Here is a 26,790-nt window from a genome sequence, read left to right as displayed (position 1 = left end):
ATGCATTCGTATTTGGAGGTGAGGGTCTTTGGGAGATAACTAGGTTTAGATGAGATCATAAGGGTGGGGCCTCCATGATGGGATTAGTGCCCTCATAAGAAAAGGAAGAGATGCCAGAACTCTCTCTCTCTCTGTTATATGAAAACAAAGTGACAAAGTGGCTGCCTACATGCCAGGAAGAGAGACCTCACCAGAAACCTACCATGTTGGTACCTTGACCTTAGACTTCTAGTCTCCAGAACTGTGAGAAATAAATTTCCATTGTTGAAACTACCCAGTCTATGGCATTTTGTTACGGCAGCCCAAGCAGACTAATACAGGCAATAGATATCATCACTTCATGTAAATGTAGCCCCAATTTTCTAATCATAAAATGTCTTCAAAGAATCAGGGGGTGGCTGAAGATAAAAAGAAAGCCTAAGTACACTGAATTCCTTGGGGCCACGTGTTTGGTTCCAGCACATCCTGGACCCTGAAACCTGCCCATCTGGAGAACTGTGCTCAGAGCAGATTCAAGGAAACTGATTTGGAAGGTGGCACTTCAATTCCTTGTCTAGCCTCTGGAGAGAGGTGACCTTTTAAATGTAAAGAAAAGCAAACATAATGAAAGCTAACATATTGAAGGCCTAGCTGTCTGCAGCAAGGACTTGTTTTTGTTTCCCAGGAATTTTTTTCCTGCTGTGGAGGGTATACTCCCTGGAGCACTAAAAATGGTTTTATCTGTAGGCATTCATGATTCTCTTTCATTGCCAGAAACAGAGAGCTGCACAGGCCTCTCTGAGTAATGGAGTTGACCATAAGGCATGAAGGGCATTAATGAAGGCAAGAAACTGACTGGAAAAGGAGAATGGACCCCACTCCCTTCCTTGACTGTAACTTCTACTGATCTTTCATTAAGAGCATTTAGCCCTTCACAGCTATTCCTCTCATTCCTGCCTCTATTCATCACCCATCTCAGGCTTTACCCTGTTACCCTGTGCATCCTTTCTCTACCTCAATAAATGTTTTTGAGTGAGCAAATAAATAAATAGATAAATAAGTAAAATGCTCATTCTTTCTATTCCTTTAAAATATTACCTTATTCATAGTTTCAACTTACTCAGAGCCCATCTTACCACTGCTGCTTTGTGATGTGTGTGTGTGTGTGTGTGTGTGTGTGTGTGTGTTTTGCTTCAGTTCTTGCTGCTTCCTACCTCCATTTAATTTCCCAAGTTGAATTCCAGAGCCCAAGAGAGAGAAAACAATTGACCTAGCAAACCACCATTGTCACTGCTAAAGCAGTTTTTTTCATACCAAGTCACCCTAGTGCAGTCAGCTTGTTTGTTTGTTTTGTCTTGTTTCCTGATGGTGGGGGAAGAATCAAGATCCTGTGCTTCAGAACTTCTGTACATTACACTGATCCCTACTAAGGTCACAAGATTTAGCAAATAAAAATGCAGAATGCAATATTTGAGACTTAGCACTACAAATCACTTATTGTTTATCTGAAATACACACGTAACCAGGTATCCTATATTTTATCTGGCAACAATGCTCCCCACTCAAGCAGCCTGAGTGAAGCAGCTTCACAAAGATGAGATGCCCAGGTAACCTCAGTGATGTGCCCAGCCCCAGCCTTTACCGGAAATCTGTCTGAAATACACATGTGATGACTGTTTTAACAGACAAAAGACATGAAGCACAATTAATTGACCCTGTCAATTTTGGTTCTGCGTTCAAAGCTTATTGTTACACACAACTCTTAGCCCCTGCACTGGAATTTTCATTTCTTGGCTGCTTTTTCCAGATTTAAGCTATCTCCTCTCTGCCAGTTGTCACATCTTGCTCTGGTCATATGCTTGCCTCTTGCTTTCAAGTGTATAAAGTTATTCTGGTACCAACCATCAGCTAGAACAAAAGTAAATAGAGACTCTGAGGAAGGGCCTTAAGGAATTTTATGAGACTGCATGTTAATATAGCACTTCACAATTTCAAAATTTGTGAGTTCTAATACTTGGATTTTATGGCATTGGCTGTTCAGAACTATTGTTTTATTTAGAGAAGGGAGAAAATGCATTTATTTACTGTCACTGAGTAGTGTTCCAGATTCTCTGCTATATGTGACACATAACTTACCAGTGTGCTTTAGACACATGACATTGAGAGATGCTTAAATTCCTTCTGAAAAAATTTTTTAATTGAAGTATAGTTGATTTACAATGTTGTATTAGTTTCAGGTGTACAGCAGAGTGATTCAGTTATAAATATATATACATATATATGTGTGTGTGTATATATATATATTTTTTTTCTTTTTCAGATTCTTTTCCCTTATAGGTTATTACAAAATATTGAGTATAGTTTTCTGTGCTGTACAGTAGGACCTTGTTGGTTATCTATTTTATATATGAGAGATAGCTAAATTCCTAATAGGAGTGGTCTATTACTCTATTTTCTAAAATCTTATAACATTTTGTAATCCTTAATTTCCCAAGCTCTTCTGGAGTGGGAAAAGATGACCAGAGTTAAAGGTACCAATTAAAACCATAATTTTTAAAAAAATTTCTGAGCTTCCACCAGTGTAATTGCTGACCCCTTAAAACTGCACCTTGCCAAGCTCCCCCAAGACCTCTCCTCCTCTTGTAACCACCCCCAGTTCGCTCAACGGCACCACCATCACACACAGTTGTCCAAGCCAGAAACCTGAGGGTCCCACTTGACTCCCTCTTCTCCCTTAAATGAATAAGTCATGAGTCTGGCCAATTTTGTCTTCTGATTACATTATTAATTTTCTCCTTCTTTCCATCAACTAACCTGTTCCTGATTGGGTCTTTTTAAATCTGCTGGGACTATGGAAATAGCTTTCTATTTATCTCCCGCTTTCAATCTTGTGTCCTCTGCCCCCACAGATCGATTGCCCACACTGTCATCAGAATATTCTACCTAAAATACAAATCTACCTATGTCACTGCCCTGCCTGCAGCTCTCCACTGACCCCGGGACAGCCAGACTCTCCCAAACTCATGAGCCTCATCTCTCTAGTCTTCTTCAACTGACCTTGAACTTTACACTCTCCAGAAACAGTTTGTATTTCATCTCCCATGCAGCACTATTTCACACCCCACTAGCTTTGCTAATATTGTGTCCTCTGCCAGAAACACTCTTAGCAACTCTATTGCTTCGCCAGCTTCTGCGAATGTCTTTCAAAAGTCAGTTCAGTCATTCTCAGCTCTATCCCCTCTTGACATAAACCTTAAGCTGGGTTAAGTGCTTCCTTTTTATGTCCCCATGACATCCAGGATCTCTCCTTCTTACAACACTTACTGCATAACCTCAAAATTATCCGTGTGAACTTTCCTTGAACTAGACTCCCAGCCTCTTGAGGGTAAGGGTGTTATTGCTCATTCTGTTTGTCTTAAGTACTAAGGGATGGCCCCTTTTACATAGGAGAAGTTGTATGTCAGTGGATCCACCCAAGGAAACTGGAACATGCTCTTGAAAGTCCTTGAGTTCCTCTCCTCCATTCTCCACGTGGATCTCTGCTCACCTCCAGACAGCCCTATTCCGTAGAGGTTGCTGTCCCTGCTGATGTAGATAATCACAGATCATGGCAATGCCAGCTACTGGTGATGCTGTAGTGGGTGCTTCTGCTAGATAGATGAAGGCTCCATTCCTCCATGGTATTCCATCGTCCAACGCTCCCAAACACAGAGGCTTTACAGTTCTGTTTCTCATAGTCCCTATTCATCATATAATCATTTTTTTTGGTCAAATTCATCATCCCAGCTCTCTACAGTACAAACTGGGGAGTGCTCCCTGAGGAGTAACTTGAAGAACAATGTAAATGATATCCTCCAGTGCCTACAGACAGCCCTGATCACCACTGATCAACCTTGTCCTTCATGGAGTCCAGCAGTCACTCCCTCACTTTCCAGGTGGGTGCCCATCCTGTCATCAGGAACAGTATTAAGATGATAGAGCTCAGTTTTGTCATCTTAACTTCTGGCAACACTCATACACCATGTGTAAAGTTTACACATCACTGTTCTGGGTCCCTCGATACCAGGACACTTACAATGCCAACCCTGGTTTTTCTCTCAGAGCTCCACTAATTTTCTTGCAAATAAGATTCCTCTGGACTCCTCTCTTGGGCATCCCATTCTCCTTTCGAGGGTATTTGCTGCATTTCCTAACCTCTCACATTTTTTCTTGGAAATGACCTCTTCTACTTGAATAAAGCAGTTGCCCAACCTCTCCTGAACTGTGAAGCTCCTAAAGCATTATTGCCAGCTCTGCTGACAGAGGGCATCAATATTCTTGATCGATGACTGTGGGGTTATAGAATGACTTTAGACCTATTGAATAAAATCTGGATTTTCCTCACTCACTGACCATGCATGTGTCTGAATACCTTATATTTCACAGCAAAGCATAGCTGTTCAAACAAGCTCCCTGATTGCTCTAGAGAGCAGAGCTTTAAAATTCACTAAATAACCCACAAACCCTTAAATATATACTTCATGGTGAAATGATTAGTAAGCAATCTTATATAAGATTTGGGCTTTGGTTTCCCAACTCAGTCTCAAAGATTTTATTCTTTGGTAACTGTTCCCTTCTTACACATTTGTCCAGTCCTCTTTTCCCTGGAGATAATACATATGATATTTATAAGAAATCTTCTAACCAACAAGGACCTACTGTATAGCAGGAACTCTACTCAATATTCTGTGATAACCTATATAAGAAAAGAATCTGAAAAAGAATGAATATATGCATATGTATAGCTGAATCACTTTGCTGTGTACCTGAAACTAACACAACATTGTAAATCAACTATAATCCAATAAAATTTTTTAAAAAAGAAAAGAAATCTTCTGTCTCCACCTTCAAAGCAAACCACAATGAAGTTCACCACAGGTAGGGATTTATGTTTTTGGATTAATTAGAAACTAAATTAAGAAGTTTAGAGGTTTTAGTTGTTTATTAATGCCTAACACACTACCTCAACACTTAGTAGCTTAATACAACAATCATCTTATTATATCTCACAATTCTGTGGGTCAGGAATTCACACAGGCTCAGTTACATAATCACTGTGTTCTTTATGGCATGAAGTAAGTACACTTGGGCGTCCTTCTTTGTCAGATGGGCTGGTCTGGAACGTGGAAGGCAGCTTCATTCACATGGCTGACATCATGTCAGGGATGTCTGCTAAGTTCAGCTGGGATGGCTAACTAAAGAATCTACACATGGTCTTTCCAGGATGGCCGTCTCAGGGAAGTCAGATGTCTTCTATGGCTGGCTTCCCTCAGAGCAAGTACTCAGAAAGACAAGCGGTGGAAGTTTACTGTCACTAAAAGCAACACAGGGTCACTTCTACCATTGTCAATTGGTCAAGCAGCCTCAGTACAAGGAGAGGATGTAGACCTGACCTCTCAATGGAAAGAACAGAAAAGAGTCTGCAGCCAGTTTTCAATGTCCCTCCCAGAGCATCTCCTCAGATATTGGCAGAGAAAACAAGGCATCATGTCCTTCTTCACCTGAGCAAATACTTACTGGGTGCCCACTATTGAGGGCAGAATGCCATTCTGGCTTCTGGGATAACACTGCAAACTAGTGGGTCACACACTAGGGCAGCTGCCAGACATCGTTGACGGGTCTGCAGCGTTTATTCTTAAATATTTGAATTAATTGTTAAGATTTAAACGTCGGAGGTTTTCACATAAACTCTGAGTTTTCAACTTTACTGGAAAAACTAATCTTGTCAGCACGTGGCTGGAATTGCCCTAGGACCACACCCAGCTTGAGGTGTCAGCGCCCCCTCAGGCAGAGAGGGGACCTACCAGTCAGATCTCCCTGTCCACGACCCTTCATTTCTCTCAGTAATGTTCCTTGTCTGCCCCCTCGGGGATGTCAGACTGCCGTTCACACTCACAGGAACGTGGATAAACCTTAAAACCTTGTCCATGTCTTTCACTGTCACCAAAGCCACAGCTTTTGGAACGATGGCTGAACTGGCTAAAGTGGTCACATCAGTTTCTAGGGTCATTTATAATTCCTTACACCATTCTCTAGGGCAGAGATTTTATAAGTGAGGCACGCATATCACAAAAGGTATGAGAGAGAGTTTTAAAGATATAAAAATGAATTTTTATTTTAATAAGCTTGTTTCTATTTCAATGTACATTAGGAAAAAATACTACCAGCACGTCAAACCACTGATTTACAATAACAGTAAAAATTTCCTATTTTAAAATCTTACAAAATATTTTTTACCTATAAAAAATATCTACTACATGTAAGATATAAAGAATGATATAATAAAACATGCACACACCCACCACACAGCATAGAAACAGAACATTATGAATAACCCATTTTTCCTGTCTGTCTCTCCCTGAACTTCTGAACTTGTTACTTCATAAGTAATAAGGTCTGAGATTTTGTAATTGTCCTTCCATTATTTTTTCCACATCTCATCTATGTGCGTCTTGAAACAACATGTTTAGTTTTGCAAATTTCAGAATTTACGTAAATGGAAATATTCCATATGTATCTGTGACTTGATTTCTTTGTTTAGGGTTATACTTGTGAAATCCATCCATTTTTGAAGCCTATACACACTATTCATTCCTTTTTCTTACTGTCTCAAGCAGTCTAAGGTATGATATATTACAACATATATAGTCAGGTCATATAGAAGGAGATTGAGATTGTTTTTCTGTATTTTGGGGCTATAACGAACAATATTATTATGAACATTCTTCTACGTGTGCATGAGTGCAACGGTTTCTTTAGAACACATGCCTAAAAAGGAAATATCTTTAGAGCATGCTTATCTTCAAATATTTCAAGTATGGCTAAATTGTTTTGCAAAGCAGTTTACATCCCAGCGGCAGTGTCTGTAAACACCTACTGCTGTAGTGCTGGTCAGCACTTAGTATTATTAGACATTTTAGTGTGTACCTCTCTGGGGGTATAAAGCAATACTACATTGAACTTTGAATTTGTATTTCTTTGATGACCAGTAAGGTTGAGCATTTTTTTTCCCCTATGTTAATTCTAAATTCTGCTTCTTTGTGAAATTCTTATTCACATATATTCTATTGGGATACTTTTCTTCTTTATATTGACTTGCAAGAATTCTTTATGTATAAAATACACTATGCATTTGCAGGTTTTTTTTTTTCCTTTTACTTTATGAATAGTGTGTTTTACTGGAAATGTTTCATGTTAGTATAGCTAGATTTATCACAGTTTTTATTTATGTTTTATAATTTTTGTTTAGTTTAATGGTCTCCTTACCCTGAATCTATAAATATATAGGACAAAATTTCCCTCAAGATATTTAAGACTTGGTTTCTCACACTTAAATCTTTAATCTTCCTTGAAGTTATTTTTAGGTATGGTATAGTGTAGGTATGTAATTTTGTTTTTTTATCTGAAAAATAAATTTTGTCAGCACCATATTCCATTTCGCCCCCAATATGCAAACTCGATCTGACACCAACTTTTCATATGTGCAAAGATAGGTTTCCCAGCTCTTGAGACTGTTCTAGTGGTCTATTTTTCTAGTGCTGTGCTGCTGGTACACTGTCTTCATTAATATACCTTCAAAAACATCATGTAAGGCATGTTTCTAGTGCTGTGCTGCTGGTACACTGTCTTCATTAATATACCTTCAAAAACATCATGTAAGGCATGTTTCCCCACCCTGTTCTTCTTCAAGAATGTTTGGGCTATTCTTAGTCATCTACTCTTGATTGTGAATGGTATCCTTTTTTTAAAATTACATTTTCTAAATGTTTATTACTGGGATATAGAATTCAATTTTTAAATAGTGAGGTTAAGTCCAGCAACCCTGCTAAACTCTTTTATTAATTCTAATAGTTTGTCTTTAGATCATCTGAGGGTTTTTTTCAAACAGGACAAAAATGTTGTCTTTAACTAATGACAATTATGTTCCCTAAGTATCCTTATCTTCTTTCCGATTTTAAGAGGAATTCTTTTAATCTTTAACCATTAAATATGATGTTTGCTGAAGTTTTCTGGACTACCTCTTATGAGGTTAAGGAATTTTCTTTGTCTTCTTAGTTTGCCAAGAATTTCTTTCTATGAATGTTGATGAAGTTTATTGTAAGGCTTTTCTTCATCTAATAAGATCATCATATAGTTTTAACGTTACAGCAAATTTATATTCCTTGGATAATTCAGTATGACTATGACATTATGATACTTGTAGAATTATAGTTTCTACACATTGTTTGCTGAAATAATTTGCCAAGGATCTCCACATCTATATTTATTATTTAGATTGACTGATAATATTTTCCTTTTTGTACAGTCATTGTCTGGTTTGGGAATTATAAAGTGAGTTGGGGAGTTTCCTGTCTTGCTATTATCTGGAAGATAATTTGAATAATTGAATAACTTGAATTTGAATAATATCGACATTTGAATAATACTGACATTACTTTGAGTGTTACTAAAACTACCCTGAAAAATCATTAAGGCCTTGTATTTTATTGGGGGGAAGATTGTTAATAGTAATACATTCAATAAGTTTAAAGGGTATAGGACTACTCAGGATTCTGTGTCTTCCTGTAGTAATTTTGGTAATCTATATTTTATAGGAATTTGTCTATCAGGGGAGAGATCTGGGCTGAAGATACATCTGTCTTTGTATCTCCTGCTTCAAGAGCCAACACCAACTGAATAAACATGCTAAAATAAAATGGGATGAATCCGACACACAAAATGATCAGTCACCTGATGTCACTTTCCAAGACATGCTAACTCATGGGTTTCTCAAGGGCCATGCCAATGAATCCTGAAGAGGGCATGGTGAGGTCTAAGGCCTGCCTTGGTCAGTGGCTCCTTATGAGTCTTCAACTCAGCACTCAAATTTTTTAATTGGAAGTTGAGGCTAATAATCCTGATAACCTGTCTACTTCATGGTGTCAGGGTTAAGATGTAAGGTGATAATACACACACTGCATTGTGGAATAAAACTATGGAAAATTACTAAATGCACATGAATGAATGTGTGAACCAAGTCTCCTTTCATTCCATCTTAGGGTTTATAGTTCACATTCCAAAGGGGTAGCACACCCTATCAATGTCTCACTAAACATAACCACTGGCATGATGCCCACCTTAGCTTTTCGTTACTAATTGTTGCTTCCAGTATATAGTGTACTTCAAAAAGCCAGACAGATGATGCAAGTTCAGACACGGTGCCCACATGTTTACTGGTGACTCACATCGCTGAGGGCATATTCCTTGTGGTCTTGGGTTTACCGGACAGCAGTGCTAGAGGAGGAGGAGTTTGGAATTTCTAGTTAGGAGACCTACCAGATGTAACTCCAACTCTGCTAGTTTCCAGTCATGGGACTGTGACTAGACTCACATAACTATTACGAGCCTCCTCCCTTGTAAAATGAGGATGAAATCATCTCCCTCACAGTGGAATAACATTAAAGATTCTCACCTCCTTTGCAGTGTAATATAAAGACTAAAGGAGATAATGTTTGTACACATGTTTAAAACTGTGATGCACAATATAAAATAAATGTTTTTCCTAAGATATTCCAATAATATGGATGAAAAGCAGGATGGTGCAGTGGGAAAAGACTGAAACTTATAAAAAGAAATGGGAGATTCAAATACTTAATGTTGTTTCTTTTCAGACATGTGATCTTGATCAAGGTACCCTTTCTGATCCTCAGTTTTCCTATATAAAAATGGAGGGGTTTTTCCCTTGTTCTTTTCCTTTTTTTTTAGTGAAAAATATATGCTTTGAAAAGGAAATGTAGTATACATAAAGTTCTGGCAGACAGTAAGCATTTAATAAATGTTATTTTGCCTTCCTCCCCCCGACTGCCACCACTATGAATTTGGTTAAAGAAAAATAAACTTATATTTATTTTTTACTTGTTCTATATCATTGGTTTCAAGGTGATCCACTTTTGAAAAATATTAACCTGTTGGAAGGAAGAAGACACATGTCTATGGAATTCTAAGAATATATGGGTGAGAAAAGTTGACCTCGCTGGATTCATACTTGAATTCTATGTGTTAGGTCTTTGCTCTATCTCTGAGCCAGATCTCAGCTGCTTACATAAGTTTATCTCATCCAAGATTAGACACACCTCAGGGTCTGAAACCTGAATGAAGATAGCCTATCACTTGGGCCACGCCCCAGAAGTGGTGTTCAGGCAGCAATTAAGGAAACTGTGTCCAAAACTAAAATACTAAAATACCTTCCACGGTCAACTTTCAAGTTCACTTAATGGGGCTGTTAGATAGAAGCTAACTCTTGTAGCCTCTCTCTGCTATTAGCCATCCACATCGAAGAAGAAAAAAACTGCAACCACATGGATGGATCTTGAGGGCATCATGTTAAGTAAAATAAATCACACAGAGAAGACAAATACTGTGTGATGTCATCTGTATGTGGAATCTAGAAGAAAAGAAAACAAAAAAACAAACTCATAGAAAAAGAGATCAGATTCCTGCTAACCAGAGGCAGAGGGTGAAGGGAGAAGGAATCGGAGGCAGATGGTCAAAAGGTACAAACTTCTAGTTATAAGATAAGTAAGTACTATAGATGTAATGTACAACATGACTATAGCTAACACTGCTGTATGATATACAGGAAAGCTGTTAAAAGAGTAAATCCTAAGAGTTCTCATCATAAGGAGAAAATTTTTCTCCTTTTTCCTTTCTTTCTCTATATGAGAAGATGGATGTTAGCTGAACCTCGTACTCATGTCATGATATATGTAAATCAAATCATCATGCTGTATATCTTAAACTTCTACACTGATATATACCAATTATATCTCAATAAAACTAGAAAAAAAATAAATAAATATTGCTATTGAGTAGGGCAAGTTCCCTCCAATATTTTTCCTTCTTTGTTAATATCTTGTTTACTATTTTTCCTTACTCTTCAATATACGTTTTAGAATCAGTTTGTCAGGTGGCACTTTTTAAAGTGTTTTTTTTTTTTCCTTCTATAAAAAATTGCATCAAATCAATGAATTGGTTTTAGAAAAATTGACATACATACAGTGTTAAGACATCTTGTCTATTAATATAGCATAGTTCTCCATCTATACAAGTATACTTTAAGGTCTTTAAATAAAATTTATTCCATTTTACATATGAATTGTGCACAAATTTTAATTGACTTATTCCTAGGTGTCTCACAGTTTCCTACTGTAAAGCATGTTTTTAAAAAAATTCACTTTGGACTACCTACTACTAGTGTGTTTAAATTTCTTTATTTTTGTATATTTTCCTTGAGGCATTTGTAACAAACTTTCAGTTAGCAACTCAGCAATATCACCTGATCCCTTTCATGCTCACCTTTCTTTAAAATGTGCTAGAAACTTTACCAATAAGATGCACTGAGATTCATGTGGAAGCAGGAAGAGAAACAGGAGTCTTATTATTGTTCCCTGGTAGCAGTGACCTGGTGTGGACTTTTCTAGATGTTAGATTTTATCCAATAGCATTTTTCACAAAAATAGAAAAAGCAATCCTAAAATTGTATGGAACCACAAAAGACCCTGATAGTAAAAGCATCCTGAGAAAGAAGAACTTAGCTGGAAGCATCTTGACAAGGAAGAACCTAACTGGAGGTATCATACATCCTGATTTTGATGCCAAAATCTCAGCTTCTGTACACCAGTGCCAAATCAAATCTCAGAGACAGAATTTTGGGTGAAGTAGAAAAGAATAGCTTTATTGCTTTGCCAGGCAAAGGGGGACACAGTGGTCTCCTGCCCTCTAAAACTCTGTTCCAACCCGGGAGGATTTGATGAAGAGTTATATAGCAATAGCTCAAGGGTAGGTTGCCGATAAGATTAGGGTGTCTGCAGGGCCTGCACTCCTTTAATCTCATCTCAGGTAATCTTCTTGATGAGCTTCTATGATTCCTTTAGTCTAACCTCAGGTGATCTTCTCTGGCATGGAGAATAGTGACATCTTCCATTTGTTTGGTTTTAATTCTATAAAAGGGTTTAAATATATTGTTATGTGTGTTCCTTGAGGTGGAACCAGGACCCTGCCCCAAGGTTGTGCTATTGTTTCTTGGCTGTTCCTCCCTTGACTCTGCATCCCTTCCCTTCCTGGATTAACAATGTTTGAATCTGCCCTTTGGAACTCAGGGATGGTCATGGATGCTGAACAGAAAGGCTTCCTGTACCCAAGACCCTCTACAGAGTCCTGCTCAGTTTCAACTTTAAACTATATTACAAAGCTATAGTGATCAAAACAGTATGGTATTGGCATAAAAACAGACACATAGATCAATGGAACATAATAGAGAACCCAGAAATAAACTCACACATATATGATCAATTAATTTATAACAAAGGAATCAAGAACATATAATAGGGAAAGGATAGTATCTTCAGCAAATGGTGTTGGGAAAACAGGATATCCACATGCAAAAGAAAAAAACTGGACACCCATCTTACATGAAAACTAAAAATCAACCCAAAATGCATTAAAGACTTAAACATAAGACATGAAACCATAAAACTCCTACAAGAAAACATAGTGGGTAAACTCCTTGGCATCCATCTTGGCAATGATTTTGGGGAGGTTGATACCAAAAACAAAGGCAACAAAAGCAAAACTAAACAAGTGGACCTACATCAAACTGAAAAGCTTCTACACAGCAAAGAAAACCATTAACAAAATGAAGAGGCAACCTATGAAATGAGAGAAAATATTTGCAAACCACATATCTGATAAGGCATTTGATGGGGTTCAGGGCAGACCACCCCAAAATATGTTGCTTTAGCATATTGATTGTTTTTAATTAAAGTGACTTAAGAAAGAGCCAGTGCAAGTAAAAGCAGGATATAAATCATCCATATGAAAGGTACTCTCCCTGTACCAGGAGAGAGAGACATCCTTATCATCAGAGATAGGGAATTCAAGGTTAAGAAGGCTATATGAAAAAATCTTGTTACTAATTTACTACCCCAAGCCCAAACTTCTTTGTCTTGTCAATTCTTCACAAATGTATTGTTTCTTTGTCTAAAATGTACAAAAACCACCTGCTTTGGTCATTTCTTTGAGTCTCATTTCACTATGAGCTCCTGTGCCTACAAATTAAATTTGGTTTTCTCTTGTAATCTGTCTTATGTCAATTTAATTGTTAGACCAGCCAATGAACCTAGAAGAAATGAAAGGAAAAGTTTCCCTCCCCTCCAGATTAATATCTAAAACATACCAGGAACTCATATGACTCAATAGCAAAAAACCAAATAACACATTTTAAAAATGGACAAAAGTCCTGAGTGGACAGTTTTCAAAAAAACACAAACAAATGGCCAACAGGTACTTGAAAAAGTGCTTAATATCATTAATGATCAGGAAAATGCAAATCATCTCACACATGTTAGGATGTCTACTGTATTATCAAAAAGACAAGAGATCAAAAAATGTTGGCAAGGATGTGAAGAAAAGGGAAATTTTGTGCACTGTTGGTGGGCATGTAAACTGTTATAGCCACTATGGAAAACAGTATGGAGGTTTCTCAAAAAATTAAAAATAGAACTACCGTATGATTCAGCAATTCCACCTCTGAGTATATACTTAAATGAAACAAAATCATTATCTTGAAAAATTATCTGTATTCGCTCATTTATTGCAGCATTATTCACAATAGTGAAGGTATGAAGACAACCTAAGTGTCCATCAATGGATGAATCGAGAAGAAAATGTGGTATATACATACAATGGAATACCATTCAGCCTTTAAAAAATGGAAATCCTGCCATCTGCAACAACACGGATGAAAATGGAGGGCATTATGCTAAGTAAAATAAGCCAGAGAAAGACAAATACTGCATGGAATCACTTATTTGTGAAATCTTAAACCAAAAAAAAGGCAAACTCTCATAGAAGCAGAGTAGAATAGTGGTTGCCAGGGGCTGGAGGGGTTGGGAGTAGAATTAAGAGAGGTTGGTAAAGTTATAAGATGAATAAGATCTGAGGATCTAATGCATAACATGGTAACTATAATTGATTATACTGTTTTGTATCATTGAAATTTGCTAAGAGAGTAGAACTTAAGTGTTCTCATCAATAAATAAATATGTGAGGTGATGGATGTGTTTTTTAGAAGAAGAAAAAAGCTGCATCAGAAGCTTGGTGCTTTGGTGCTAAAATCAGAAACTGGTCTTCAAGGAACTCAAGTGAGTAATTTGGAGATGATGATGGTTCACTGGAGAAATGTTATCAGTTTCTGACATTTTAGTTAAATCTCCTATAAAGAAAATGTGGGGTTTCAAGTTTCTTAGCCAAAGTCTGCTAATTCCCTGCACTATATTATCAGCAATTCAAGGACAGGACCAAGTCTCCTCATTTACTTATAATCCCTGTGGTGGTGCTGACATACAAAGTCGCTGCTCAATAAAAATTTCTTTTTTTTTTTTTAACATCTTTATTGGGGTATAATTGCTTTACAATGGTGTGTTAGTTTCTGCTTTATAACAAAGTGAATCAGTTATACATATACATATGCTCCCATATCTCTTCCCTCTTGCATTTCCCTCCCTCCCACCCTCCCTATCCCACCCCTCCAGGCGGTCACAAATCACCGAGCCGATATCCCTGTGCCATGCGGCTGCTTCCCACTAGCTATCTACCTTACGTTTGTTAGTGTGTATATGTCCATGCCTCTCTCTTGCCCTGTCACAGCTCACCCTTCCCCCTCCCCATATCCTCAAGTCCATTCTCTAGTAGGTCTGTGTATTTATTCCTGTCTTACCCCTAGGTTCTTCATGACATTTTTTTTTCTTAAATTCCATATATATGTGTTAGCATATAGTATTTGCCTTTTTCTTTCTGACTTACTTCACTCTGTATGACAGACTCTAGGTCTATCCTCGTCATTACAAATAGCTCAATTTTGTTTCTTTTTATGGCTGAGTAATATTCCATTGTATATATGTGCCACGAATGAATAAAAATTTCTTGAATGTTATTCTTCTCTCTGAACTCAGTTTGCATTGGTGTCCTTTGGCATCTGCCTCCCACGTAACCTCCCATTCTTCATCTACCATTTACCTCCTCCCTTCACTGAAAGATGACTAAGGCATCCTTCCAAGACCTGGCTCAAACTCATTTCCAGCAGAAAGCTCTCTTAGATCAGTCATAACCTGTATGATCCCTCCCCCAACATTCGGCATTTCTTCAGCCCCTGAGTGTTTAGACTGTGTATGGATTGCTTTACACATGTTCTCAAATTGCCTTTTTTTATAATATCTATTTCTTTCCAGTTAAAGAGGGATGAATGCTTGGAAGTATGCTAGGTATTTTATCATTTGCACAAAAAATATGCATTAAAAATGGAATACAGAGCAGGAAAAAGAAAGAGCAAAGAAAGTAAGAAAAAGGTAGAGTAGAGAGTATTCCACACCTAACATACACTGCTCTGTAGATGCAGCAGTCATGGCCAGATTAGATGAATAACGCGATACAAACAGAAGTGTGAAAAACCCAGAGAAACCATGAACCACAGAGAAAGAAGTGAGTGTTGTTTGTCTCTTCATTCAGTCTAACACTTAGGTAGATATAGGGACTTCACCAAGGTGTGAACCTTCTAGATTTTTTTTATATTTAACAAGTTATCATTTGTTTTTGTAAAGAAAATCTACTTTATTACCTCCTTGATATGCATCTGAGAGTAAAGACTGAGTCAACAAGTAAGGGAGTTGGGGTTAAAACTCGGGATAACAGTGATCACCTGTCTTAGTTCTGGAGGCTGAAAGTCCAAGGTGAAGATGCCAGCAGACTCAATTCTTGGTGAGGGCCCTCTTCTTGGCTTGGAGATAGCTGCCTTTTTTTTTTTTTTTTTACTCTATCCTCACATGGTGGAGAGAGAGGTCCAGCCTCTTCCTCTTCTTATAAGGACACTAATTCCATCATGGGGGCCCCACCTCCTTGACCTCATCTAAACCTAATTATCTCCCAAAGGTCCCACCTCCTAATGCCTTCATATTGGGGATTAAGCTTCAATATATGAATCCATAACACCAGAAATGCTTGGTCAGTCCAGAAACCACACGAGGGTGATATGGCAATGATGTCTGCCATGAGGGTGATTACCCACATTAATTCATGCAGATCATGATGGCTGGCTGGACGCAGGCTCTTCTTCCCTCACTAGGGTGGATTCTTCTTGAAGCTGGGCACTCCATGGAAGGGACAATCTTCCTATTTGTTTGTTCTTCCATTGAACAATTATTTATCATTCCTACTATGTGCCAGGAACTCTTCTAGGCACCAAGGATACAAGCTCCAGGAGTTTGTGCTCCTTTCTCTCCAGGAGCTTACGTTCTAGTGGAGAGAGATGGGTAATAGGGAGAAAACCAATGGGAAAGATCATTTCAGAAGGATATATATTGTGAAGTGTAGTATGATAGATAGCTCATTATTCAACCCAACACATATGACTGTCTTTGCTCCCTTTACTCAAATGAACTCCCTAAGTTTGTCCTCAAATAAATTTCATTTCTGTCAATGTCAGGAGAACATTTTCTCTCTCTCTCTGCCATCTCCATCCTTCTCTTTCTAGCTCACATTTACTGAAGCATGGGTTAAAGTGCTTTACAATGCATCATCTCACTTAATCCTAACAATAGCACCATGAGTTTAGTATCAAGAATATAACCATTTTGCAGATGAGAAATCCAAGTCTGAGAATAGTTTAGCAACTTGCCTATAGTCATACAGAAAGTAAGTACTGAAGCCAGGATATGAATGCATGTCCTCTGATTACAGAGGTCCTGGCAAAGCTAATCTGTCAGCATTCACCCTGTGGCAGAATTAGTCCTTCCAACAAAAGGAGGCACCAAACAGATGTCCTCCATCTCCCCAAAGGATAGAAGAAAGATTTGTATTAGAGCCAAGGGATATGAACTAGACATGGTAAGGAATATCCAGCTAAAAACTTTCTAGAGAAGTTTAGGAATTTTTTCTCCTGCTAGAGATTAGAACAGAGGTCAGCATACTACTGCCCATGGATGAAATCCAGCTACTTGTTTTCATAAATAAAGTTTCACTGAGACACAGCCACACTTCTTCATTTACGTACTGTCTATGACTGCTTTCACGTTGTAAGGATAGAGTTGAGTAGTTGTGACAAAGACCATATGGCCCACAAATCCTAAAAGATTTGCTATCTGACCCTTTATAGAAAATGTTTGCTGACCTTTGATGGGTTTTGCCTGGGTTGGCTTGAGTATGTTTCTCTCCAAATTCAAGGAATGGTCTAATTGAAACTTTAATATCCCTTTCAGCTCTAGGAATAAAGATGTGTTCCACCTAATTGATGGAACTCTCCTACCCACTTCTCCCAGCTTTCTCCCAGCTCTGATTTGGCTATGTCTCTACACTATATTTAAAATGTGCATAGCCAACAGAGGTTTCCCAAATTACATTACAGACTACCAGTAAGCACAGTTTAACTTTAGTTGGGATTAAGGGGGCAGCGGTAATAAATTCTACCCACCAAGGAATTTAGAGTGGTATTTGCATTGACTTAATTCTGCTTCAGTTGTCATTTGGATTGGGCATGAAGGGATGACAGGCTTCTGCTATCCCAGTGATTAATATCATTGCCATGCTCTCTATTATTAGTAATAAGGATATATCATATTTAATTTTACTTTGGGTGAAAGAAAAACTGGTTGTTAGGAACATAAAGTGTTAATTGATAAAGAATTCTTACGTATCAAACCAGCGAAGCAGAACTGAGGCACTTATGACTTTTTTTGGAAAAATACTATATACACACGCACACACACAGACACACACACACACACACACATCCTGGGAAAAGTATGTACTAACTGCAAACATTTTCCATCCCTAAGAAGTTCATGAGGGGACTTCCCTGGCAGTCCAGTGGTTAAGACTCCATGCTTCCACTGAAGGGGGCATGGCTTTGATCCCTGGTCAGGGAACTAAGATCCCGCATGTCACGCAGCACAGCCAAAAAAAAAAAAAAAAAAATTTAAGAAGTTCATGAGTATATTCCCAATTCAGTTCAGTGTAAAATGACATTCTCTTTTGCTTTTTTATGCCACCCCTGCAAAACTGGACTGTGAGCCTGCCTCTTACAAGCTGTGTGACCTTAAGCAAGTGAATTCACCTCTCTGAGCCCCACTTTGGTGAAATGTGGCTGTAGAATGGATGCTCTTTTCCTACCCAAACAGAAACCAACATGCCTGTGGGCCCCAAGAGTCCTCCTTCCTACTCCCCACCTCCCTCTACCTGGTATCCAAACCGTGTCTCAGCCTGGTATAGTGAAAAGATGTGAACTAGAGTCCGCCAGCCAGGCTTAGGTCCAACCTTGAAAAGCACATTTTTATTAGTGGTTCGAGCTGCGCACCAGCCTCTGGGATAGCAGGCTATCATGCTGTTGCACACACTCTTTCTCCATCTAGAACACCCTTCCACAATCAGATCAGAACATTAAGATTCCTTGTCCCTCTCCTCACCCTCAAGGAAGAAGTGTGTGTCCCCAGGTCCCCTGGATGGTTTGCACTGTTAACTGTGTGTGTGGACTCCTTCCATAGACGATGACTTTCTCAAGGTCAAGCATGGTGAGGACATCCACATGAAAAGAACTCCCTGCTTAAGCCCGTCTATAGCTTCTCATCTCATTCACACTCAAACCCAAAGTTCTGATCCTGGCTTCAAGGTTCTGTACAAGTTAGCCTCTGCCAATTTCTCCAGCCTCATTGCAAGCCATCTGACCCCTTCTTTTAGGTTCTCTGGGCCAAGACCCATCCCCTCATTTTCTTTATATACATCTAGTTCCCTCTGCCGGGGAAGTTTTCTACACACAGCTCCCCCCAGCCCTTTACTGGGTCCTTTTCAGATCTTAGCTTCAGCCTATACATTCATTTAGTTAAAATTATTTTTTGAGCACTGTTCTAGGCACTAGACAAGAATCACTGCCCACCTAGTATCTGCATTCTAATTGGGGACAACGAACAAATAAATCAATAAATGCAGACTGTGTCCAATGGTGATAGTTGCTAAGGAGAAGAATAAAGCAAGATGAAAGAGGGAGTCCTGGGACAGGGGTCACTCTATATGAGGAGGTCAGAAAGGCCTCACAGAGGTTAATGGATGAGCAAGACCTGATAGGAACACGGAGGCAAGCTGCATGGGTGTTCATGGAAGGAGCAGTAAGTGCAAAGACTCTGAGTGTAGGCGGACCTGAGAGGGTTGAGGAAGAGCAAGGAGATCAGTAAGAGGGAGAGGGGTGGGAGACGGTGGCAGAGATAGCAGGGGTCCAGGTCATACAGGGCCTTTAGGTCATTGGTAGGACTTTGGCTTTTCTTCTGCACGAGATGTGTGATTCAAGCAAAATGATCCAATTTCCATTTGGAAAGGGCCACTTGGGTTGGTGTGTTGAGATTAAATTGTGGAGGGACAATTTCAGATAGAGACTAGTGAGGAGGTTTTCCCAATAATCCAGGTAAGAAATGATATTTGCTTGGAGCAGGATGGTCGAGATTATAAAAGGGTTAACAAATGATTGGGTTCTGGATAGAGGTGGAAAGTAAAATCTACAGGATTTACAGATGTATTGGAAATGAAGGATAAGAGAAAAAAAGGATGCAAAGGTGACGCCAAGGTTTTGACCTGAGGACGTATGCATGTGCTGTTTACTAAGACGGGCAGACTGAGGGCGGAGAATTTTAGGGGATGAGGTAGGAAATGAGTTTGTTTGGGAGACGATCAGGTACAGATGTCTTTTAGACAGCCACGTGGAGCAGTCAAGTGCACAGCTTGATATATGAATTAGGAGTTCAGGAGGGAAGATAGAGGTGATTGCAGGGACGCTCCAATTTTTACAAGACATGGATGTGAGAATGAACCAGCTAAGGAGAAGGAAAAGTAAAAGCCTGTTATGTAGGAGGAAAACCAAAAGAGAGTGTGGTGTCTTAGAGGCTAAGAGAAAAAAGCAATTCAAGAGAGAGGGACTGATCAACTGTCGAATGTTGGTGATAAACCAAGCAAGACAGGACTGAAAGTTGACCACTGGACTTAGCAAACTGGAGGTCATTGGCAAACAGGCCAGTGTTATTTCCTCAGAGCACCAACCTCAATGAACTACTCTCTCCTCTTCCCTATAGCTCTGGGGCTCTTCTCACAATTTGTAACAATATGTTGCATGTCCATCTTTTCTCTTTGATGCCCCTGCTCATTGACTATAAACCCCAAGAGGGAAGAAACAGTCCACCTGTATTCACCACTCAGTGCCAAACCCTGCTGGACACAAACTAGGCAAACAAACAAAAAATTCATAAAAGAATGAAGAAATGAACAGACAAATGACAAACCTTTTTCTCAAGTCATGCCCATTTCACGGTTCTTTAAACCCTAGAGGTCCATCTCTGCTGTCATTAACTAGCTCCTTGATCTTGGGGAAAACTCACTTCTCCCCTCTGAATTTCAGTTTCTTTATCTTTTAGCAAAGTACATAAGTTAATTGCCCCTGCCAGCTCTATCAGCTCACTGTTCCATGACAGGTCTAAGTCCGGCCCCCTCATTTCCCTACCGTGGTGTCATCGCCTCCACAAAAATGTCTCCCACTGGCCTGAAATCTATCACTAGATTTTAACACTTTTGAATTCAGTTTGATCTCTACTAGATACATGAATGAGGAAGCAGCTATTATCAGCCATTTTTGCCAGAGTGTGAGTACATTTTTGCTGGTCCTTTCCTGATGACAGTTTTAGATAAGAACTTGAAAAAGAATGAGAATAGCGTGTGCTCAGAAAGTGTCGTTGCCGAAGCAGGAAAGGGGTTCCAAAAGGAACCCATTGGGGAAACGGATGAGCTACTTGAAAATCAGTGTAGGTCAGGTCTCATGTTATAGGAGTGAACAGTAAAGTTTCAACAAAGATTAAGGTATATCTCTAAGCAACTGTAAATTCTAACTGAAAGCTCAGTGATGTTGACTAAATCATTTCTCCAGCTTGGGATTTGATATCAATGATAAGAATAGTGGAGTTGGACTTGATAATCTAAAAATGCCCCGCTGCCTTTTAAGTCAGGGCTTCTCTGACTAGGGAGGACTTCAGGGTAGATAATCCATTCAGCCTTATAATGAGAGATCCAGCAAATGGTCCCACATTTGCAAACATGTGGTTGGTCACATCAGCCCCAGGAGACGCTATCTAAGCCTCTTAACACAGCAATAATAATAATAATTTCTTAAATTTATTCAAGTTCTAACAAAAATTATAAATAGCTCTTCCCTGCATGGGGCCATGTCTTATAAGTATGGTCGTATGCATGGTATGCATTAAAGGTTACAGAATCCACTCTGAGCATTGCCTTTGGCTGAGACCTTGTATATAGAATCAGGGTTAATTTAGTCCCCATGGTGCTGACCTCCCTTTAATAACCCTTTTAGCATCAATAATAAGGACTGGGCTATGGGAATTTTTCCAGCAGTGGACTGGCTTATACTGGACCATGTTTATGTACATGTACAACATCTATGGCAAGATTATTTGTGCGCCAGTGTATAGGGTAGACTCTATGACCTCATCCCAAATCTGTATTTGGTGGAGGTTGAGTATAAATAAACAGGTCAACAAGCAAGCAAACAACATTTCTGACCATGAAAGAGAGTGAAATCAACTGGATCATCAACAGAATCCAGCCTGTTTCATTTGCACAGCCCCAAGGACAGGAGAAATGATGTTTTTGGATAGCCAGGGTGAGATAAGAAATTTGAGAATGACCATCTGGTGCTGTCAGGTCTACCTTAAGTCAGGAAGCAGGAGCCTTGGCAATGGGCACACGTGGGTGTGTTTTGGGTGGTGTGAGCGTGTGCTTGTGCACGTGTGTTCAAAGTCCTTGTGGGTGGTACAATTAATGCAGTGTTTTTCTGTCCAGGAAAACTATATCCCCTCCAAAGCCCTGAATTACTAAAATCTTGACGTTTCTCACATCTGCCACAAGCCTCGTATCACAATTTCTGAATGCTATTGGGTGCCATATTCTGTGTGTGAAGTTACAGGCATGCCCAAACCCTTCCACAGCCAAGCTGGGAAAACTTTTGTTACAACTGCAGCCAAAAAACCCAGGGTGCATGATTCTGAGAAGAGCCAGCACGCAGCAGGGCAGTGAGCCAGCCACGCTATGTATGGGGTGGTCTCAGCACTCAATATTCCAGCCTCTTTCCTGAGTGTAACCAGAACCCCTCAGAGACAAACCAGCCTGAGGTGCTTCAGCAGCTGTAACATTCCTCTAATGGCCTATATTCTAAGTTCCTCTCGCTCAGACCACCACCATTTAGATGGAAACTTAGTTAGTTTCCATTTGGTTCCATGAACCAAATTTCTGTTTAAGCAAAAAAGTTGGCCCAGGGCTGCATGGCTTTAAATGGACCATGAATAATGTTTTATTGCCTTGGCACTGGGGTGAACTCGGCCCCTACACTTAGCCTCACCTTTCACAGTGTTATTTTTAGAGATTTCATTACACCCCAGCTTAAACTAAAAATATGTTTCCCAGGAATAGCAGAACCTAGTTTTAATTGTGTGGAGTGACCCAAGGGCTCCTGTACTCTGATTACATATGATGTTTCATGCATTTGATATCTGCTTTAGGATCAAGGGAGGAATTGCTAAATTTCATTTTTCATAAGCAGCAACAAGACTGGCTTTCAGGCTGTTGGGCTCCATTAGCATTTTCTGGGCTGGAGTTGTTGCCACCAGTGATGCGTTGGTTTCACATCCTCTGGTGTGACTACACAGAATCACTGGTCCCAGGAAGCCCTGTTCATAAGAAGGTCACCTCCAGGTTCACATCCAACCCTGACACATCCTTCCCTACCCACAGTCCCAGGGTTTGGAAGGAAAGGTCATACAGTAGAAGAGCTTTGGGGTCTGATAAAGTGGCAGCTGGATCTTACTCTGTCCCTCTACCTCCGTGAATTCAGGCAAGTTATTAATCTTCCTGAGTCTGATCCCTCACTGAAAAATGAGAATAATAGACGTTGTATCAATAAAATGAAATATATACAAATCAGAACCCTAATAAATTACCACTTTTAAAAAATTTAACTTGCTGATATACTAGTCAAATCAGTAGGGACATTTGTTGAGCCCTAAGGCCACATAGGGGACATGCGATGTGACGATGTCAGACCCTGCACACAGGGGCACAGATGGCCTGGAGCAGGGCAGCATGGAAGGTCACATTGGGCTAGAGGCACCAGTCTGGACTCAGGGACCACTAGCAAGGGAGCACTTCATCCTGAAGAAAGTCTCCTGAATTCAAACTGGTCTTTGAAGGATTCCTCTCCCTACTGGTCCACTTAAGGGTTAAGGAATTAGCCTGCCCCACATGGAACCCCCTTTCTACCTCTTACTACCAGCGTAACCTTGCACAAGTTCCTCGAGTTTTTAACGCCTTAATTTCCAAAGCTGTAGTATGGAGATGTGATAAGACCTGCGTCATAACGTGGTTGTGAGGATTAGATGAGATAGGCAATGTGACACACGTGTCTTTAGCACATTGTCACAAAGGAATCATTCAAGAAATGATGGCTATTAAGGGTACTGTGAAAAGTACGTTGCTGGAAGAGGGAACGGTTTGAACAAAGAGGAATGTGCAGGACAACTAAAGGAGTATCTGGTGTCCTAGTTTGACTGACTCATAGTGTATGTTAGAAGAGAAAAGCAGGCTCTCACATGTCCTCACTGAGTTGGTCTTTGCATTCATTTGTGACGTTTTCTAGATTATCATCAGTATACATTGAAACTCTCTACCTAGTTAATACGTCTTCTAAAGACAGGAAGTTCCATTGTAACCACTCAGAGAGCCTTCTGTTCTCGAGAGGAATCATTTTCCACTCCTGTTTTCAGATTTCTGGTTTTGGCAGTTCTTCAAGATCACTGGACAATTCTTGACCTTGTGATGAACCTCACACATGATGTCATGAGATCACTCAGTCTGGCTAGAAGGAAAAACATGTTTGTAAAATTCCTCTTTGAGGAGAAGTCCAGAGGCCCTCATCTCATTTGTGTTACCTCTTGAATATCAGTGCACAGCCTAGAAGGGGGTTTGTTCAGACTGGATCTAACAGCCATGTTCTATAGCATGAGCGTAGGGACGGGGTGAAGGGACGCCACGTCCCAGTCCAGCCATGGAGACACAGGGTTCCTGAAAGGGCCAACACATTTTAAAAATGAGATCACCGTGAGTACTCTTTATATATGATCCACCGTTGTAAGTTACTCTCTGTTCCTATCATTATTTGGGATCTTTGCAGGGCGTACACTTGTACCCAATACTAGGAACCATTGATACTCCCTTTTTCTTCCAGAGAGTTCTTGACATACTTGCACATAGAAATGAGTCCCCATCTCATTGACTTTAGGAGGAAGAACAATTATTTTGCACACCAGTGTGTGCAATTATTTTACACACTGGTGTGGATAAAGAACAGAAAGAAGGAGGAAAATGAGAGGAAGAGGAGACAAACTGGCTCCCCTCCCAGGCTGTGAGCATTGTCACCTGGTGTGTACCTCAGACTCCCTGACTGTTGCTTTCAGACCATAGTTTTCCTCTATTGCCCAATATCTAGAAGCACAAGACCTGAGCCCAAGTGAAGCCATCAATGCCTCCTGGGAGTTGACTCTCCCTGGTGGGTCTCCTTAGACCCCAGTCTGACCCTCCTACGTTGGCTTCCAGCGCCGGGCTCTGCCCCTGGCCACTCACTGTAAGGGGCAGTGAACCTGGCTTCAGGGAAAGACTCTCCCTAAGGACCACATCACACACCTACTTCTTGGTTCATCTGGCATCCTGGGACGGCCCAGGAGCATGTGAGAAGAACAAAGAGCGCCCCACACAGCAGCCGGGCAGCTGAGTTGCTCCAGGGCCCCTCTCTGCCAGGAGGAGGCCTGCCTCCTGGGAGCAGCCTGGCTGGACAGCTGATCCTTGTTAATCCCCACCCAGTAGGGCAAGCAAGCGAGGTCGCCTTTCATATAGCTATGACTTGCGTGTTGTTCTTTACATCGCCTGCTTTATTTTCAAACCTGTCAACAGGCCTCTGAAAAGGTTACACACATGAGCAGAGGCCTGGGAGGATCGGAGAAGGACAGAAGGAGCCACAGGCGAGGTGGGAATGGCAGCCACCCCAGACCTGAGAGACCAAGTCAGGAAACCGTGGGCTTCCCATTGTCTTGGGTTTTCTCTAATCAAAGCAAAAATGAGGCAGACGTTTTTACCGTGACCCTTTCTGGTAAGGTTAGAAAGCTGGCTATAAATCTGAGATGGACCACACACTTACTGAACTATATTTATCAAGTTCCTTAATAAAGCAGAAAGCTCAGAAGCCTTGGGGAGTAAGCTTTGTTTTTTTTTCTTTTTGACAGAGACAGAAGCCAGCAACAATCAGTTTACTGTTGTTGTCCTGTTGCCAAGTGGGTGATTCAGTTAAAATAGGAGCTGGCTCACATCTGTTTACAGGAACCCACAGGGTTGCTATTTGTAGGGGGGCCCTACTTGTCTGACCTTGGTTGTCGCTAAACTTGTTTTTCCCAAGACTGTTCCAAGGGTCTAAAAGAAGACTCACGGCCCCACCACCAAGGGTGATATTTGCTTGCAGGTCTTGTTCCCCCCGATACCATCACGTTGCTGTGACAAATACTGGATGGACAGACTGAGGTCCCCTCTGAAGCTGGATGTCACACCGACTGCTTTTTCTAAGATGACTAGTTGATTAGCCTAACAATTGAGTTTGAGATCATTAAAATCAGAATATTCGAGTTGATGGGGATCTCGGGGGATTACACAGTACAATTCCCTCATTGTCTGTTGAAGAAACAGAGAACTAAAGAGATTGTTGGAGGGACCTAGAACGTGAAGGCAGAATTATCGGGTTCTTTCTAGTTTTTCACACTCCCCAGGAAGTGTGGCATCTTGAGATAGAGCCTGGTTCAGAAACTTCACATCTAACCATATAAATGTGTAACCATGTGGGAGAGGAAAACCGGGCTGTCCCTTATGGGGAGAGCAGCTTTCTGGGTCCTCGTATCTGCATGGGTCCTCTTGAAGCTGGGAAGTGGCATCCAGATTTTCTTTCACCCATAAACCACGTGGAGAATTCAAAGTCTCTGATGGGCCCCAGAGGAAAACTACAGAGGAAAAATGCCAGGATAGCAATAATGTATGGGAAAAGGACCCTTTTTGTAAACCCTAAAGCAGTCTTCAAATATTTGAGTGTCATGGGATGTTAAATTGGAAGTTTTAATTGAGGTATCAAGATATAAATATCGAATATAAAAATATCAACAAGGCCACTCAAAAACAATTTCATATTTCTATGGCCCTCTCTGGAGAAGGCTGCACTATGAATATCACCCAACTCTCAAAGGCTCTTAGAGAGTTTGTCACATAATTAGGGGGATAATGTAGACTAGTGGCTTATTCTCAGACACCAACCCTTAAAATGTGAGCACTGGGGGTAAAGGAGAGGTGACAGCTCTAGGCAGCCTGTCTCCTGGAGTTTGCAAGGCAAAGTGCCCTGAGTTTCCAAGGACCAGACCATGTGATGGGCCATGTGATGGAGCTGGCATGGGGTGGTCCACAGAGAAGTTGGTAGAGGACCATCTGATTTCCAAAGGGCTAGGAGGGGCTACATGGCCGCTAGAATGGAGAACATTAGTAGGGTGAGAGGATCTGCAGGCAAAAGACCCCCAGTGAGTGGAGAAGACCCACAAATAACCCAGGGAAAACATCAGC

This window comes from Phocoena phocoena, chromosome 1, assembly GCF_963924675.1.
Source record: "Phocoena phocoena chromosome 1, mPhoPho1.1, whole genome shotgun sequence".
Classification (NCBI taxonomy): Eukaryota; Metazoa; Chordata; class Mammalia; order Artiodactyla; family Phocoenidae; genus Phocoena; species Phocoena phocoena.
The sequence above is the reverse complement of the archived record's forward strand: the minus strand, read 5'-3'. Positions refer to the sequence as shown.